Source organism: Mesoplodon mirus, assembly GCF_964341445.2.
Source record: "Mesoplodon mirus genome assembly, chromosome: 1".
Classification (NCBI taxonomy): domain Eukaryota; kingdom Metazoa; phylum Chordata; class Mammalia; order Artiodactyla; family Ziphiidae; genus Mesoplodon; species Mesoplodon mirus.
Window position 1 is genome coordinate 196,184,006 of NC_138976.1, and position 18,140 is coordinate 196,202,145.

Below are 18,140 nucleotides of genomic sequence, written 5' to 3' on the forward strand. Positions count from 1 at the left end.
TAGACAAGTAAATGGCTTAATGTCTTGGTTCCAGGCCCACTATAACATTATATTCTACCATTTTTCCCAAAAATGGAATCCCTAATTCCTGCTACTGAAGCTGCTAGAAGACAGTATCCTTCCTGTTTGAACAACCACCAATATCGTATCGCTCTAACTTTACTTCACATCACCCTATCTCATTCTACCAGTGTATGCTGCTTATATCATAAACCCAATTTAACACTCTGACTTTGAAACTATAGAGCCACTTATTTTGCTCTCAAAGCGATTGCTGAGTATTATATTGCTCTTCCAAATCATATTCCTCTCTGTCTGCCCTGACAAATCAGAAATGGAGAAGATTTGTACCTGAATCTTCTGAGCTCAACCTGATACGTTTTTTACATTACAGAATATCAGTTTAAGTACACAGCATCACTGTGGTTGTGAGCATAAATATTTCCATCTTAAGAATTTTCTCTGTATTTTCTTGGTAGTTTTTAAAACATTTGTTTATTTTGGCCTAATTCCAAAAAAAAAAAAAAAACCCTTGTCTGAATAACAAATTCTTTTTGAAAGTAGTTATAGCCTGTGGATAAGTTTTTGATAGCAATATAAAGTCTATCTTTTTTGGCTAACCATGAAAATAAGTTGTGCTCTCAATATTCCATGAAGAATTAAGTAGAAAGATTCTTTTGTAAATGCAAACAAGCCTGAGCATCGAACAACATGAACATCAAAACACTGCATGTACTGGAAAGTTCACAAAGAAATGTGACGTTTCTGTTAAGTAATATTACTTGTTATCCATATGCAATACTTTGAGATCTTCAGTATCTTCTTTACTACAATTAACCAAACATTTCATGTCTTTTCATTATTTGAGAGGTGAATGTATACTCCCTTCAATGAGAAGTTCCTGGTATGAGAATTTCGACTGGAAACTGAACTGCATTTCTTTTCTGTGACTTCATTTAAGATTTGAAAATTCTTTACCATCTTAACTCAGGCTTTCTCCCTATGAAATAAGAGGTTCTCCTTTGTGTGATATTCAAAACTCTCCATTTTTAAGCATCAAGCCAGCATCTTTAACATCACTGCAAAAATGTGGAGATTTGGAAAAGCATGTTGGGGAAAATCCTTTTTCTCTCATCCACCATTCGTAGAGGACAGACACTAATTATAAGCCAACTCTGGGCTCTGGGTTCTCCATTCTCACATCACTAGTCACAACACAGTTATCTACCACCCCTGGCCTTGTCATCTTCTATTCTGGAAGTGTATTTTTTTTTAGTAGCACTTGTGACTATCTATAACATTTTTTATTTATCTTGTGCTTGTTTTCTTCCCCATTCCTATCCCAAAATAGAAGCTCCAAAAGATCTTTCTTTTTTTTTTAAATTACTACTACATTTCTAAAAACTAGAACAGTTACTGGCATACACAAACACACACACACTCACACACACACACTGCTTCAGAATTTTTGGCCACTGTGAGCATCCCAGACTTATTTTTCACCCTTTATTCTCCAAAGAAAACTTATTTTAATACTGTTACCTACCATCCAGGACTTGATGTATCTCAACCTAGATCTCTCTCACTTACTTAACATATTTGTATAGGGTTTCTTGCCTATTAAGTTATAATATCTGCCAACCCTTTTCTAAATCACTATTTCAGGCATTCAACGCTGACCAAGAATGTGCCATGCCCGATGTTGGGTGCTAGGGTTATAGTTACGAAGTACAGCACTTATCATGACGAAATGTATTACATTTTAAAGAAGGCAGATGAATAAACATACAGTAACACTCTATGTCAGGGATGCCCTGACACAGATTCAGATACAGGATAAAATGGAATGATCTAGGAGGAGAAATCTACACTAATAATTCAAACCTCCTTAAAGTTGGGTTATATCTGAGTTGTATCTTACAGGACTAGTAGCAATTAGCCAATGAAATGAAGTCATTAATTTTATTCTAAGCAAAATAAACACTGCATGCAACAGTAAAGATGCATTGAAAATTTAGGGCTCAGTAAACAGTAAATATGAATCATCATGCTCTGGCGTAGAAGAGGAAGAGATGTAAGTACATTAGCAAGAAATGAAGAGATGAGGCCAAAGAGGCAACAAGTGGTATTGTGTATCAGGCTGAAGAGTTGAACTAGATCTTCTAAGCAATGCACAGTCAACATGATTTTTCTAATAGGAATAAAATTTTTCAATTTTTAGAATGGTCATACTAGCAGGGATATGAACAGATTGTCAAAATTTAGATTGTCCCACTTACGGATTTACGGCATTAACTGGAAGAAACACGTATAAAGTCCTGATATAATGGTGAGACAGTTGAGATATGGATGCATATAGATTCAAGTAGTATTAAAGAAGCACAATAAAATTTGGTGGCTGCTTGGATAATTTAAAGATGACCTTAAGTTTCTGGTTTAGGTGACTGAGTAGATGGTGAGAAGTTCCACTGATATAAGAAATGCAATATAACCTGTTTGTCATAGTAGAGGAATAGATGACAATTCAGCTGGAATCTCTGAGATTTGAGATGTCAGAGTGATATTTTAGTGGCAATGTTCATCTCGCTATCACGGAATATCAAGTATGCTTCTAAAATCAGGATAAAGATGCCAGACTGAAGTCAAAGAAGTATGAGGTATTGCCTGTGAAAGTATGTTCCATGGTAGTAGTGGAGGGAGATGGATGGAATCCTTTGGAACAGGAGCAATTATAAAGTAAACAGACATAAAGAAGGTAGCAAGGTAATCAAGACAGAAAAATGAGAGGTGTAAAGATAATCATAAACACAGAGCTCATGGTCTTCATTCGTAAATATGAAGAGAAAACAAAATATCTCTAGATGTTAAGAAGAATGCAAACTCCTAGGAAAGCAAGGGTTTTGTAATTTTCACTACAATAGTCATAGCACCCAAAAAATACTGCCTTGCCCAAAGTCGATGTTCCATAAATATTTGTTGAGATATTTGAGATAGGCATGACATAAGAGAGAATAAGATAAATATTAAAAATAGCAAAATAAATCCTGGGAGAAATAGGAATAATTCATGGATTAGGAAAGAATCTGAAAGGCTTAGTTTTACCATGAACAGATGGAGACCTGCCACTATTCTAAACACATACAAATGTTGAAAGAATAAGTCTTTGGCAGGAACTGTAACAAACACACTGGCCATTATAGATCACCTGGAAACAGTCTTTACATATCTTTTTTAAAAGGCTCCTTTTTAAAAGAAAGAATTGGTAAGAGGGTGGTTAAATGCCTTTCTGTCAGGCTTTTTGTTTGGAGAAAAAGGTGTAGGTGAAGTAACTCTGCCCCACATAGACTTTCAGTCTACGTCTCCCTCTTGCCATCCTGAGTTACTCAGGAGTTCTGCTGGGCACATATATATCTCAGAAGCTGAAGCCCCCTCCTTGCATATTATAGTAGTGGGCTTCCCTTTCTTTCAGATTTCACCGTTATTATGATAGGTTTTGAGAGGCAAATGTAATGGCTACGTATGCTTACATTCACAAACATCTTGAAGCAGAGCCCATTTTCTTTTGTATTTTGAAATCTAATATAAAGGAATTTAAAAATTCAGCAAGAGGGAAAGGGTTTCAGAGTATGTGAACTTGAAAGAGTATATACCCATAACTTCATTTTTGCAAGAAAATTAGCTTCTTGAAATCTTATGCAATTGCTGCCATGGTCATTGTATTAATTTTAAGTTGTAATTTTAGAGAACACTTACAAATTAGTTTAAAGGCTAGAAAGGAATTTATTGACTCACAATACAACAAAGTTTGAAAGTGCTGATACTTTCAGACACAGGTAAGTGTGGGGGCCCAAAGGATATAAATAGAAAATGTTTCTCTGACTTGGATATTCTTCCCTCTGCAGTTTGTTTTGTTTGTTTTGTTTTGTTTTGTTTTGTATTATTTTGGGGAAACCTTTCTCCAAGGGGTGGCAAGAAAAATGACCAAACGCAACTCTATTTTTGTATATTACCAATTTACTGAACCCAGGCAAAGAGACAGCCTTTATACAAAAGACTGACTCAGCTTGGGATTTCTGTTAAAACCTCAAGTTCAGGGAATTCTAACTGGCCAGGTCTTGGTCACATGCCCAGCACGAGAATATGGAGGTGGGATCTCCAAGCCAAACCAGATGGAAATGTGGACAAATTCACCAAAAGTAGCAATGAAGGTCTTCTAAGGGTTCTCTTTTGTTTTTTACACTCTTCTGGAATCAATTCTGGTGGTATATATTTTACTAGGAAATAATCAATTTCATCCAGTTTTTAGATTTTTACAGCATATTTATGTTCCGTGCATCATCCTAAATTTAATATATTTCCCTTTGTGTTATTTTTCTTTCTGTTCCTATACTTTATACCTCGGCTTTCTCCATTTTTCCTTCATCACAATATCAAATGACATTCGATAAACTCTATATTAAGGTTTGGTTGGACAAGTAGAACCACTAGAAGGACTTTATTATAGAGATTAAACCTTACATGATAGTGGGGCTTTGTTAAGCAGTCTATGTAAATCCACTGTCCCTGCCTCTTGGTGCCAGTCCTGAAGTCAGTAGGGCTGGATGTCAGGAATGAGAGATGATCTGAAGTTAGAAGATCAAGGATAAGCTGGAACCTTCAAAGATAAGCTATAATCCAACTAGAAAAATGAACTGAACACCATATTAAAAGGATTATACATCATAGCCAAGTGGGATTTTTGTGTAAAATGGTTCAACAGACAAAAATCAATCAATGTGATACACCACATTAACAGAATGAAGGACAGAAAAACCACATGATCATCTCAATTGATGCAGAAAAAGGCAGAAAAAGTATGTTCATTGGAGTTCAAAACTCCATAGAAAGTTTAAATAACATATTTGATAAAACTGAATTTGAATTTTATAAGTTGAAAATAAGCCAGAAAAAATGATGAGATTAAATGAAAATGTGAATGATAAAGGAATAAAAGATAAAACGGAAGACCCACATTCATCTAATAATATTTTTAGAAGGTGAGATTAGAGTGAATTTAACAAGTATTTGAAGAAATAGTACTTCTCAGAGATTAAGTTAGAAATAAATCCTCAGATAAAAGAAGTGCCTCGAGTCACCAGTAAAAGAAATAAAAACAAATACATGACTATATCCTATATCGTATACCTCACCTCAGCCTGATTCTTCCTTTGTTCCACATTAAAAGAATGTGCAACACTGGCAGTCTACTTATATATACAATCTGACAGTGTCTCACTGTGTTCATGATTCCAACAAATCTATCCTCCACCTCTCTCCTTACTCCAGCAGGTGAGAATATTCCTAAAGCAACCCTTTCAGTTCCCCCACAGGCTAAACCCATGGATGAATTCTTTCTCCTTTCTTCACATTCCCTCCACATAATTTTGCGATCCAGTTTACAGAACTTCCAGAGGTCAAATCCCAGCTTGATCATGCATTCTCATATTGAATCGCCATCCTTCCCTGCTTCACTGCTTTTGCCCTGCAATCCTGTTCACTTACATTGTACTCTCTAATTAAATAATAGCACATAAACTCTTGGCCTGAGGCTCTGCTTTCTGGGGAACCAAGGCTAAAAAACAGCTGGTAAACCACATCACATAATGGCAAAGAGGAAAGTCTACAAAGCAACTTGGAAGACAGAAAGAATATCAAATAAAAAGAGCAAGTAGACTAGTAGAAATCTTCTCATCAGTAACAATAGATGCCAGAAGATAACTGAAAGCACTATCCTTAAAGTACTAATGGAAAAATCACTCTTAACCTAGAATAGAACATTTAACTAACCATATTAAAAAATGAAAGAGATGACATTTTCAGACAAAGACAGAAATTTCTACCGATAGATCTTCAATACTAAAACTTCCAAGGAATAGGTTTCTTACTGAAGGGAATTAAACTCACCATGAAGAAGTGGGATTAAAGAACAAACTGAGCAAAGAAAGTGATATACATGTAGATAAATCCAAGAAGTTTAACTGTTAAACACTGTGTAATTGTGTGACTAATTTGGGGGCCAAGTCAAAAATAAAGTGCAATTCAATGGAATATTACTCAGCCATAAAAAGAAACGAAATTGAGTTATTTGTAGTGAGGTGGATGGACCTAGAGTCTGTCATACAGAGTGAAGTAAGTCAGAAAGAGAAAAACAAATACCGTATGCTAACACATATATATGGAATCTAAGAAAAAAAGAAAGGTCATGAAGAACCTAGTGGTAAGATGGGAATAAAGACACAGACCTACTAGAGCATGGACTTGAGGATATGGGGAGGAGGAATGGTAAGCTGTGACAAAGTGAGAGAGTGGCATGGACATATATACACTACCAAACGTAACATAGATAGCTAGTGGGAAGTAGCCGCATAGCACAGGGAGATCAGCTAGGTGGTTTGTGACCACCTAGAGGGGTGGGATAGGGAGGGTGGGAGGGAGGGAGATGCAAGAGGGAAGAGATATGGGAACATATGTATATGTATAACTGATTCACTTTGTTATAAAGCAGAAATTAACACACCATTGTAAAGCAATTATACTCCAATATAGATATTAAAAAAAAAGAAATTAGAAACTAAAATAATAATAATAATAAATAAGTACAGTTAAAATAGAGATGATAATTACATGGAGATGATATAAAATACAATCAGAACCAATGCTTTGAAACTCATCAATTTTGTTTTCTGTAAGGGTTAGAGCTATTAAATATAAGACTGTGATCACTCAAGTAGGAATGTACGACCTTTAATTACTAAAAATCTAGAATTAGAATAGATAAACTCCAAATCTGTTGAGGGGAAAAACATAACATTGAATGAAAAATGCAAGTTACAAAAGGAAATATATTATTTATGCAAGTTCAAAATATAAAAGAGTAGAATAGGATTTCTAACTATAAACAAATTCTTGATTTACAAAAATATGGATGCTAGAGTATAGTCAAACTTTAGACAGTGTGTAACTAAGCAGCAAGGAAAATGCCATGGACTTTGAGAGCTCTCATGTGTATCTCTAATATTTTATTCTAAAACAAGGTACCAATCAAATAGGGAAAAATCACATCTTGACTCTGAGTTTTGGATATACTAGTGATTCTGTGCTGTTTTATTAAGTTTAAATAGTTGTAAACAGTAAAAGTTAAAAAAAATCTGTAATGGATCAATGTCCTTTACTAAGTCCTGAGTCTTAGATCATGCTTTCTCCTCCTCCTTGGGCCAGTCCTTCTCTCTTCCTCCTTTTCCTTTTATCTCTAGTACATAACCTTGTATATGGAACATAGTAAGTACACATTAAACATGTGTTGACATGAATAATTCACATGAATGAGCTTTGCAAACTAAAGCATTATCCTAAACATAAACTCCTCACAAAATAGCACAATTGTCTTCCAAGAAGTGAACCACTATAATAAACTCTGTTATGTGCTACAGAGTACCTCAACATTAGTAAATGTGAAAATATGTACCATAATTAGAAAGCTATCTTAAAGAGCATTAAAAACAAAAGAAACAATTAACCAGCATCAGTATATTAGGTAAAAATTGCTTTGTTAGATGTCTTTCCAGAAAAGTGCTAGACTACAGAAAATTGTAGACTGAGGAATTTTCTAAATATGATTCTGACGTGAATCCTGTAGACCTATTTTTGCAAATAAAAGTTTCTGTAGAGAAAGTGACATCATATAACACTGGTGGAACCAAAGCTTTTATGACTAAAGTACTTACTGGTGCACAATTATATATAACTTTGGTGGGAGACTATTAAATATCTAACATGCGAAGGTAATCTATTAATCTAAGAGTATAATTTTTAAGAGAGGTGAGAGTAGTAGACCAATTTTTATGATAGCATAAATGCTATCAGGATTGCACTTGCGTTACTATTATAAAGTAGGACACTCGCAGGTACAGAAAAATAGGTTTCTCAAGTGTGAAAGGTGAAAGAAAGAATAATGGAAATTTTAGCTTTTTGAACATAAAAATGTGAAATATATGCTTTAGCAATGAAAATGAAACTACAAAATAATCGTTTTTATTAAAAATATTTTCTTTCCAGTTACTAGGTCTTGCTAGAATACTTTTAACCAGATCATTTAATTCCCATTTCAATCCATTCTATATACCCGATTTGGTTATGATTTCTAAAAGTAATATGTATTCCCCCCCACACCGCAATATTGCACACAATATGAAAAGAGAATATTAAGCTTACCGTGAGATTGAGTAAAACCTATCATTATGCAGTGTCCTCATAATGAGATTGCATAGTATAAAAAGAACAAAACAGAATTGAAATAATGTATGAACATCCATATGTTATAGTTAGTTCTACTTGGGTGACACATTATACAATAATTCCGTGAAATTAATTGGAGAGAAATATCTCAAGACTTGAAAAAAAAATCCAAATTCACAGACATTAATCTACTCTAGCATTAATTTTACTACTGTTCTTTAAAAATACTGTGAACCTTTCTTGAAAATCTATTCTAAGTCAAACTCTCTTTCATAGTCAGCTATGATTTTTGTACATTTATTCTATGGACTCAAGGAGAGAACTGAATGCTGATATCAGAATGTCCCTCGAGTCCACAGATAGATTCATTGACAATCATCTATATACATAACAAAAAAACATGAGCTGATACTCACTACACGCAACACTTTTGGTATTAATACTTAGAGTGTTTCCTTCAAATTGATGTTCCATAGATTTTTGGTATACAATTATTTATGGAAAAAAAGATGAAATATTAAAATCTATAAAATCGCATAAATACACACACAGTTGATAATGTCTATAAGCAGTTAAACCAAATTTTTAATTCATATTTTATTTTTTGCATTTTTGTGAGAAAAGTATCAAACTCAAAGAAATGTTGAAAGACCAGTATAATGAATAAATATACCAACTATTAATGTACCACAATGCCAGTTTTCTCTCTCTCTCTCACTCTCCAAACACAGACACACACACACACACACACACACATACACTCACACACACCTATGTCTCTTTTTTCAAACAATCTGATATTAGCCTGAGGATATTATACTTCACCTCTAAATACTTCATTATGCCTGTAATGAGGATACAAACCCATATCACCACTACCACACTTATGAAAATTAACATTAATTCAATTCTATCATCCATTATACAAAAGTGGAGGAAAATTTGGGACCCCAAACTATGCCTCTTTGCCATAAGAATTATTTTAGACTGTTTATTTTTAAAAAAAGAGCAGACTCAGGAGAAACTCAGAAAACCAAGTAGAAGTTACCCCTTTGTAAAGGACATTTACAAGGGGAAATCTCCATTTGTAAGGGTGTCTCCCCCTCTATATCAGAACAGGAAGGATGACTCTAAATCTCTAGAAACTCTTATCAGTAGAGAGGAAAATGACTTAAATCTGAATAACAAACATATCTTTATTTACTGTGCTTTGCCGGGTAACCTCCCATAACTGCCCCCCCACACTAAACATCTTCTTTGTCTTTAGCTGGAGATGGTATCTCAGGTGGTGGCTTGGACCATTTTGGGGAGATACTCAGTTTTCCTGGGTACCTCCCATGTATATAGGAGGTATACCTGTTATTAAAATTCTGTTTGGGGACTTCTCTGGTGGCACAGTGGTTAAGAATCCACCTGCCAATGCAGGGCACATGGGTTCAAACCCTGGTCCGGGAAGATGCCACATGCTGCGGGGCAACAAAGCCCGTGCACCACAACTACTGAACCTGCACTCTAGAGCCTGCGAGCCACAACTACTGAAGACCGCATGCCTAGAGCCCGTGCTCTGCCACAAGAGAAGCCAACGCAATGAGAACCCGCACACTGCAACGAAGAGTATCCCCAACTCACCACAACTAGAGAAAGCCCGCATGCAGCAACAAAGACCCAATGTGGTCAAAAATAAATAAAATAAAATAAATAAATTGATTTTAAAAATTCTCTTTTTATTCCTGTTAGTCTGTATTTTATTATAGGAGGATTAAAGGGGAACACATTTTTCTACCCCAAAAGATGTCTCTTTGGCATAAGGATTATTTTGAGCGAAAGATAATCAAAATACATCAGATTCAGGAAAAGCCCTTTACCTGCCCCTCAACAGCTTAAATTTACATTGGAAAGGGAGCCTGTACCAGGAAAAAAGCTATTACCAGAGAGAACTTTTTACCTAAGAGACTTACTTGCGTAACAGGGCAAACTTTGTTTTCGAAACATCTCTTCCTTCCTGTGAATGGCCTTCTTTCCCTTTGTACCCCCAGACCCCTACCCCTTTCCTTAGCTCAGAATGTTATATAAGCTTCAATTCCCTGGCTGCCTTTTGGGGCTCTTATTTTTATGGGACTCCCATACATATAAAATTAAATTTGTTTTTCTCCTGTTAATGTCTTAGGTCAATTTGATTATTAGACCAGCCAAAGAACCTAGAAGGGTAGTAGGAAAATGTTTCCACTCGAGTTGGCAACCATGAAGCGACCTTCACTGGCTGGACACTGCTCACTCTGGCTGCTGCAGCTGAGAGAACCTGGGACCTCTGACAAAAGCCAAAAGAAGAAATCTCATGTCAGTCTCCCAGATCTCTGCCTGCAGGGTCTGATGGAAGTGAAGGTGGTGAGAGTCCTTTGCTTTTTCTAAATTTAGATTAGCAGGAGAAAATATTTGGGTGAATTCGTTCCTTAGGAACACCTACTCTGGTAAAAATTTGATATGAGTACTCTTGTTTTCTATTGATTCTTTTCCTACTGTTTCTTTTCTTTGTTTATGTCTTTTGTGTCATTTGCCATAAGGATGAAAACCACAGTGTATAACAGAGGCAAAAGTCCTATAAGCTTGTCATTTGAGCCTGCCTCACAGACTGGTGAGTTCACAGTCCTCACCAGACAGGCACTGTGAGTTAATGTGCACATGAGGTAAAGGCTATGACTAATGGAATTTCAGAAGCAAGCCACAAAATTGGTGGGCACAGTCGAGCACTTAAAAGCTGTTAGAGCACTTGCAACCTAACTCCAAGACCCCCAGGTTAGGATAAGTTGGTCATGAATGGGTTAAATTGACTAGGTCACCACCAACCTCAAGAAAATTTCCATGTCATGAGGTACATGGTAAAATACCACAATCCCCAATCCAGTGGCACATGCCTCTTAGCTATCAGTTTGGCTCCAAGAGACCCAAGGCTTAGCTGATCCATTCATGTGTATATGAAAAAAAAAAAAGAGGTGCAGGAAATTTTCCTTTTGTGTTTTTCTATGCTTAAGAGCTTAGCTTTATGACCAGTGAGAATATCACGTCTAGTCTCCACCACCTGGAAGGTACCTATACTTATGTGCATTTCCAGTTGAAAAGACTGGGATTCCAAGTGCGGTAGCCAGTTGATCAGAATCACTGGTAACAATCTGGGCTTGCAACTGGCATCTCTTTGTCTGACTATGCCAGCTCTCAGGGGAGTCTGTCACAAGGGGCCTTTGTCATCTCAACCTTCATTGTCTCATTCTAGATATTGTTAGGGCTGCATGTTTGCAGTCTCCTTTGGGACATTTCTTGCATCCATGGTTAAGCCATAAAAAGTCTTATTGGTTTGATTTGATATTGAGATTAAGATAAGATCCTACCTGTCAATTGCCAGACAATGGGAGCTTCGAATTGGCTATATTTAAGTGTAATGGCTATTGTTAGGGACTCCCTTAATAAGACGAGAGAACAGAAATTAGACTCAGAACAAAAATAACATCTACACCTGACATAAATTCCCCTTTTTCATCCTCTTATACATTCCTTTACCCCCAACTCCCTGTCCCTGACCCTCCAGAACTTTCGGCTCTCTGGACCTCTGGTCTAAACCCTACCTCTCAAAATCCAACTCCAACACCTCAGTGAACTCCCTTAGGTCCCCAGATTCCTCCAACTTCCCCCCAAATCCATTAAACATCAAGTTGCCTGTTTTGACTTCCCTTTCTTTACAAGATTTACAGAGAGCACTCTGGCCTAACCTCTAGGCCTGGGGTATACAGATTAGGCATTAAAATACTAAAAGCAAGGAACTGAATTCAGAACAAGTACCAGAGACAGATGGTAGGGATCATTTTTCCATCCCTTATGACCCTTGCCACTTTCCAGGGCTCTGTAAACAGGCTCTGCCAGCTTTAGGCCTTCCTATGCAATGCCTCTGTGGTTGTTTCCAGGACCCACACCACAAAAAATTCATGGCCCCCAGACAGCAGCAGATCTTCTAAGTTATAAAGCCTTTTACCTCAACTTTCAGAACCTCTTACCAAATTTAGAGAGGAATGGAAAGCTTAGTGGCCATTCACAACCACACTCACAGCAACCTAGATTGGCTGTTAAGGGATGTTCTTCCCACCCTTGATTATACTACAGCTATCAGACAAGCCAGGAAGTCCCCTGAGGAACACCTCCCCGCTGCAGAGGAAACAGATGGCCAGAAGTTCTCCCAGGCCCTCCTACAAATGATCGGGAAATGGGTCACCTGGAGGCCAATGTTTAGGGGCTAGTAGAAGCAATAGTACAGGTTTCTCCCTAAGGTGAATTGGTCTGAGGTTGAATTTGGTACTCAGAAAGGTCTTTCTTAAATGCTTTAGGCAGACTTTTTGAAGGAATACTGCATTAAACCCTCAAGCTCTAGAAATCTTTTAATTTTCATCTTAGTTGGAAATCTCCCTGATATAAAGAAGCAGGTTTAGTTGGATGGGCACATCAGTCCCTTGATAGGCTTTTAACCAGGTCTTTGGGGAATTGGAAACAACAATCTTTGTCTTACAAACCTCTAAAAAACCAGAAATGTGGCTCTAGAAGCAAATCAAATTCCACCTATTTTACCAATCTCCAAACCTCCCCTATTCATCTCAAAATGCTTGTAGATATTGTTAAAAACGAGGACATTGGAGACAGAACTGTCTTGCACTTAAGAAAAAGACAAATTTAAATAGTAATTACCCTGGACCTCTGAAAACAGGCAAATATGCCTGAAAAACTCCATCTTGGAGAAAACTTGGATACTTTCTCTGTGATGTAGATTTTCTACCTCCATCTCCTCTATTGACTCAACAGCCATTCCCTAAAATGCAAACCTTAGGGAGATGTTCCTCATCCGAAAAACGGGGAGGGATGGTAATTGGAAATTGGGCAAATAAAAAAATCTTAAATGTCCTCTCCACAAATATTAATAAAAAGCTTTAGCCATCTGAGCAGGTGAACGTCACTTATTCCAACTGCCAAAACAAAATTTGGATCCACCTGTTCATTTATAAACTCGTGAGTTTTATATTACTGTACCTTAATCATAGCTAAAATTTTAAAACTATAGTTATAAGGCCTGTTTGCATCTGTCTGTATGTTTATGTGTGTCTATATATGTACGTGTGTCTATATATGTACATTGTATATGTGTGGTATTTTTCTACCTTAGGATGGTATTGCCAAAATTAATTTGTAAAAGAGCTCTATTTAGTTGGGTTGAAGGTCAAGTACTTGAAAAAATTGGGTCTTCTAAAACTCTCAGAAATATAGAAACTAACCCAAGTGTTAATCTGGGATAATCTTCAGTAAATAAAACCTAGTTTAAGTTTGTTATTTTAATTAAAATGTGTGTTGGTTTAATTACAATAATGAATGTAAACAAATTTTATTCTACCTGAGTTTACTAGAACTGCTCCTATAGAACACCCACTGATCGCTGGCAGAAGACTTCAGACCTCCCAAAAGGCAAGAAACTCCCCACGTACCTGGGTAGGGCAAAAGAAAAAACAGAGACAAAAGAATAGGGACGGGACCTGCACCAGTGGGAGGGAGCCACGAAGGAGGAAAGGTTTACGCACACTAGGAGGCCCCTTCGCGGGCAGAGACTCTGGCTGGCGGAGGGGGAAAGCTTCGGAGCCACGGAGGAGAGCGCAGCAACAGGGGTGCGGAGGGCAAAGCGGAGAGATTCCCGCACAGAGGACCGGTGCCGACCAGCACTCACCAGCCCGAGAGGCTTGTCTGCTCACCCGCCGGGGCAGGCGGGGGCTGGAAGCTGAGGCTCGGGCTTCAGTCGGATCCCAGGGAGATGACAGGGGTTGGCGGTCTGAACACAGCCTGAAGGGGTTAGTGCACCACGGCTAGCCGGGAGGGAGTCTGGGAAAAAGTCTGGACCTGCGGAAGAGGCAAGAGACTTTTTCTTCCCTCTTTGTTTCCTGGTGCGCGAGGAGAGGGGATTAAGAGAGCGAGCCGAGGCTAAGAGCATGGACCACAGAGACGGGCATGAGACACTAAGGCTGCTGCTGCAGCCACCAAGAAGCCTGTTTGAAAGCACAGCTCACTATCCACACCTCCCCTCCCGGGAGCCTGTGCAGCCTGCCACTGCCAGGGTCCCGTGATCCAGGAACAACCTCCCCGGGAGAACACACGGCACGCCGCAGGCTGGTGCAACATCACGCCGGCCTCTGCCGCCACAGGCTCGCCCTGCACTCCGTAGCCCTCCCTCCCACCGGCCTGAGTGAGCCAGAGTCCCCGAAGCATCTGCTCCTTTAACCCCGTCCTGTCTGAGCGAGGAACAGATGCCCTCAGGCGACCTACACGCAGAGGCGGGGCCAAATCCAAAGCTGAACCCCGGGAACTGTGCGAACAAAGAAGACAAAGGGAAATCTCTCCCAGCAGCCTCAGGAGCAGTGGATTAAATCTCCACAATCAACTTGATGTACCCTGCAACTGTGGAATACCTGAATAGACAACAAATCCTCCCAAAATTGAGGCAGTTGACTTTGGGAGCAAGATATATTATTTTTTCCCCTTTTCCTCTTTTTCTGAGTGTGTCTGTATGCTTCTGTGTGAGCTTTTGTCTGTTAAGCTTTGCTTTCACCATTTGTCCTAGGGTTCTGTCCGTCCATTTTTGTTCTTTACTTTAAAAAGAAAGTTGGGTCTTCCCTGGTGGTGCAGTGGTTGAGAGTCCGCCTGCCGATGCAGGGGACACAGGTTCGTGCCCCGGTCCGGGAAGATCCCACATGCTGTGGAGCGGCTGGGCCTGTGATCCATGGCCGCTGAGCCTGCGCTCTGCAACGGGAGAGACCACAACAGTGAGAGGCCCGCGTACCGCAAGAGAAAAAAAGAAAAGAGAAAATAAAAAGAAAATTGATTCCTTGATAAATATTTTTTATTGTAATAACTTTATTTCATTTTATATTACTTTATTTTATTTTATTTTATCCCCTTCCTTCCTTCCTTCCTTCCTCTCTCTTTCTTTCTTTCTTTCTTTCTTTCTTTCTTTCTTTCTTTTTTCATTCACTTTTTCTCCCTTTTATTCTGAGCCGTGTGGATGAAAGGCTCTTGGTGCTCCAGCCAGGCATAAGTGCTGTGCCTCTAAGGTAGGAGAGCCAAATTCAGGACACTGTTCCACAAGAGACCTCCCAGCTCCATGTAATATCAAATGGCGAAAATCTCCCAGAGATCTCCATCTCAACACCAAGACCCAGCTCCATTCAACGACCAGCAAGCTACAGTGCTGGACACCCAATGCCGGGGTCAACAATATGATGACAGTTGACAACTAACCTTTTGGTGGTGAGCACACTGTAGTTTATATAAATGTCAAAATATAATATTATACACATGAACCTTATGTGTTATAAACCCATGAAAATATAAATAAATAAAAATTTAATAAATAAATTTACTTTCATTAACTTATGAAACAGCAACATACTTTGCCCAATTTACTTAGCTTCAGAATATTCATTTGTACAGTTTGAACCAGAAGAAGTACCTTTATTGGTTTATTTTTTTTCTAAAATTCTAAGACTAAATTGTTATTACAATGTCTTCAAAAAGTTATTAATAGAATGCTTTCATAATTATCTCACATAAATATTTAGGTAAATAGCTATGTAATAGCTGAATTTTCTCAAACTGTTAAAATATTATTTCTAAAGGTATATTTCAGGTTAAGAAGGATTAAGCTGCAGAGATATAATGTTTAATGATATTTCTCAAGTGATAAGAACTTACTATCAGAAGCATGTAATATATTAGTACCCTCATTATGAAGTTCAGATTCTCCAGCAGAAAATGCTCAGGGCATATGTGAGTGATGATAATTTTTTTTTTCTATGCCTATATTCCTATAGCATTTCTTATCATGATGTCATTGTGTAACTGCATTTAAAGTGGGCTCTTAGGGACTTCCCTGGTGGCGCAGTGGTTAAGAATCAGCCTGTCAATGCGGGGGACACAGGTTCGAGCCCTGGTCTGGGAGGATCCTACATGCCGTGGAGCAACAAAGCCCATGCACCACAACTACTGAGCCCATGTGCCACAACTAGTGATGCCCACGTGCCTAGAGCCCGTGCTCTGCAACAAGAGAAGGCACCGCAATAAGAAGCCCACGCACCGCAACGAAGAGTAGCCCCCACTCCCCGCAACTAGAGAAAGTCCGCGTGCAGCAACGAAGACCCAACACAGCCAAAAATAAATAAATTAAAAAAAAGATGATTCTTTAATCAATCAATCAATCAATCAATAAAGAGTGCTCTTAAGCATTTGCCAATTAAAGAAACTCAACCTAAAGACCCAAAGACCCCAGCTGAGTTTGCTAAGTGATGCAGTGTTAATAAAACTGTGGCTCATTGGAATCTAGTGTGTTACAGGATTTTTTGCACACTTAGCTCTTCAACTGATTTGGTTTGGATTCTAGTCAAATTACTTGGTACCTTGGTTAAGTGGGCTTGTGAAAAATACCTGATGTATACAACCACTTCCTATGGAGCTAATAGCTATGTGTTTGCTAAGTATTTTGTGAGAAGAAAAGATCAGAGAGCAAAGAAAACTGGATTTCCTTCAAAGCACTGAACTGTAACATGTATGTAAAGACTGGGTAATTACTGGTCAGAAACAGGCCTGCCAGTAAAAGCCAACTATATGCAGCTCCCTTCTTTTGCTGAAAATCTGTCTTAGTTTCATGTTAAATTATATATTAAAAGAATACTACATTTTTCTATAATGATGTTTTTATAATATAGAGGGTATGTTTCTGACCAAAGACTCTACATCCACAATATATGACAAAAGCAAAGGTATAATGATAAAATATCATACTCAACTCATTTAAGTAGTAAAGTATATTCTAAACCTCATAATGGACAAATATAGTCACTGTGAGGTGGTTCTATAAGTCTCTAATATATTTTAAAAAGGTATATATCATGTTCAAACGAATTTCTACTATATCTTAAATTATGACTATATAAAATGAACACATTAACTTTAATGACCACTTATTGACACTAATATAAGTCTGTTCCCCAACAAGAAAGATGTACATATGTATATGGGTGTTTGTATGAGTTAGGTAACTGGCATCTTTTAAAAAAACTGTTCAAGAAAGTTTGAAGTAATGAATTTTCATGTAGCATGAGGAGGTAATCAAAATCATTCTCCCATATTTCCTTAATTCTAAGGTACCTTATGTTGTATATGTCCTTAAGTTAGGGAAACTTTTTTTGGAAATAAAAAGCAAGTACACCAAATGCGCACATTAGAAGGAAAATTCTGGTTTTATAAATTTTATAATGAAAAAAGAAAATGGAATACATAGTTTTATTTACCTTAGAATTAAATTTGAATTTAAGCTTAATTTCTACAGTAACCTTTAGAAATTTTTATTATGCAGTCTTTCTTGATGATAATTTGTAATTTGCTATGATTGATTTAGAATTTCCAAATTTCCATCCATTTTTAGAATTCAAAATTTTGGCTAAAACCATCAATTATTTGAAATCCTCTCTCAATCTAGACTGTGCCTGAGGCCAGTACCTGAGCTGATCCTCTAGAGAGCTTCATGGAGAGTATAATAAGGGGAGCCCTTGTTGAGTAATTTATAATTGATTAACATCATCATGAATTGCTCCCAACTTTATTCATGATTCTGAACACTTGAGATAATTGAAATACCAAAAGAATGAGTATAAAGCTATTAGGACAAGTGGATACTTGAGCCTACTCACAGTCTCTTTGAGGCAGAGGCTCATTTTGTGCATAAGTGTAAAGAAATATATTTTTGGAAAAATAATTCTAGTTCCAGTTAGAAGATGGTGAACTCAGAGATTTCA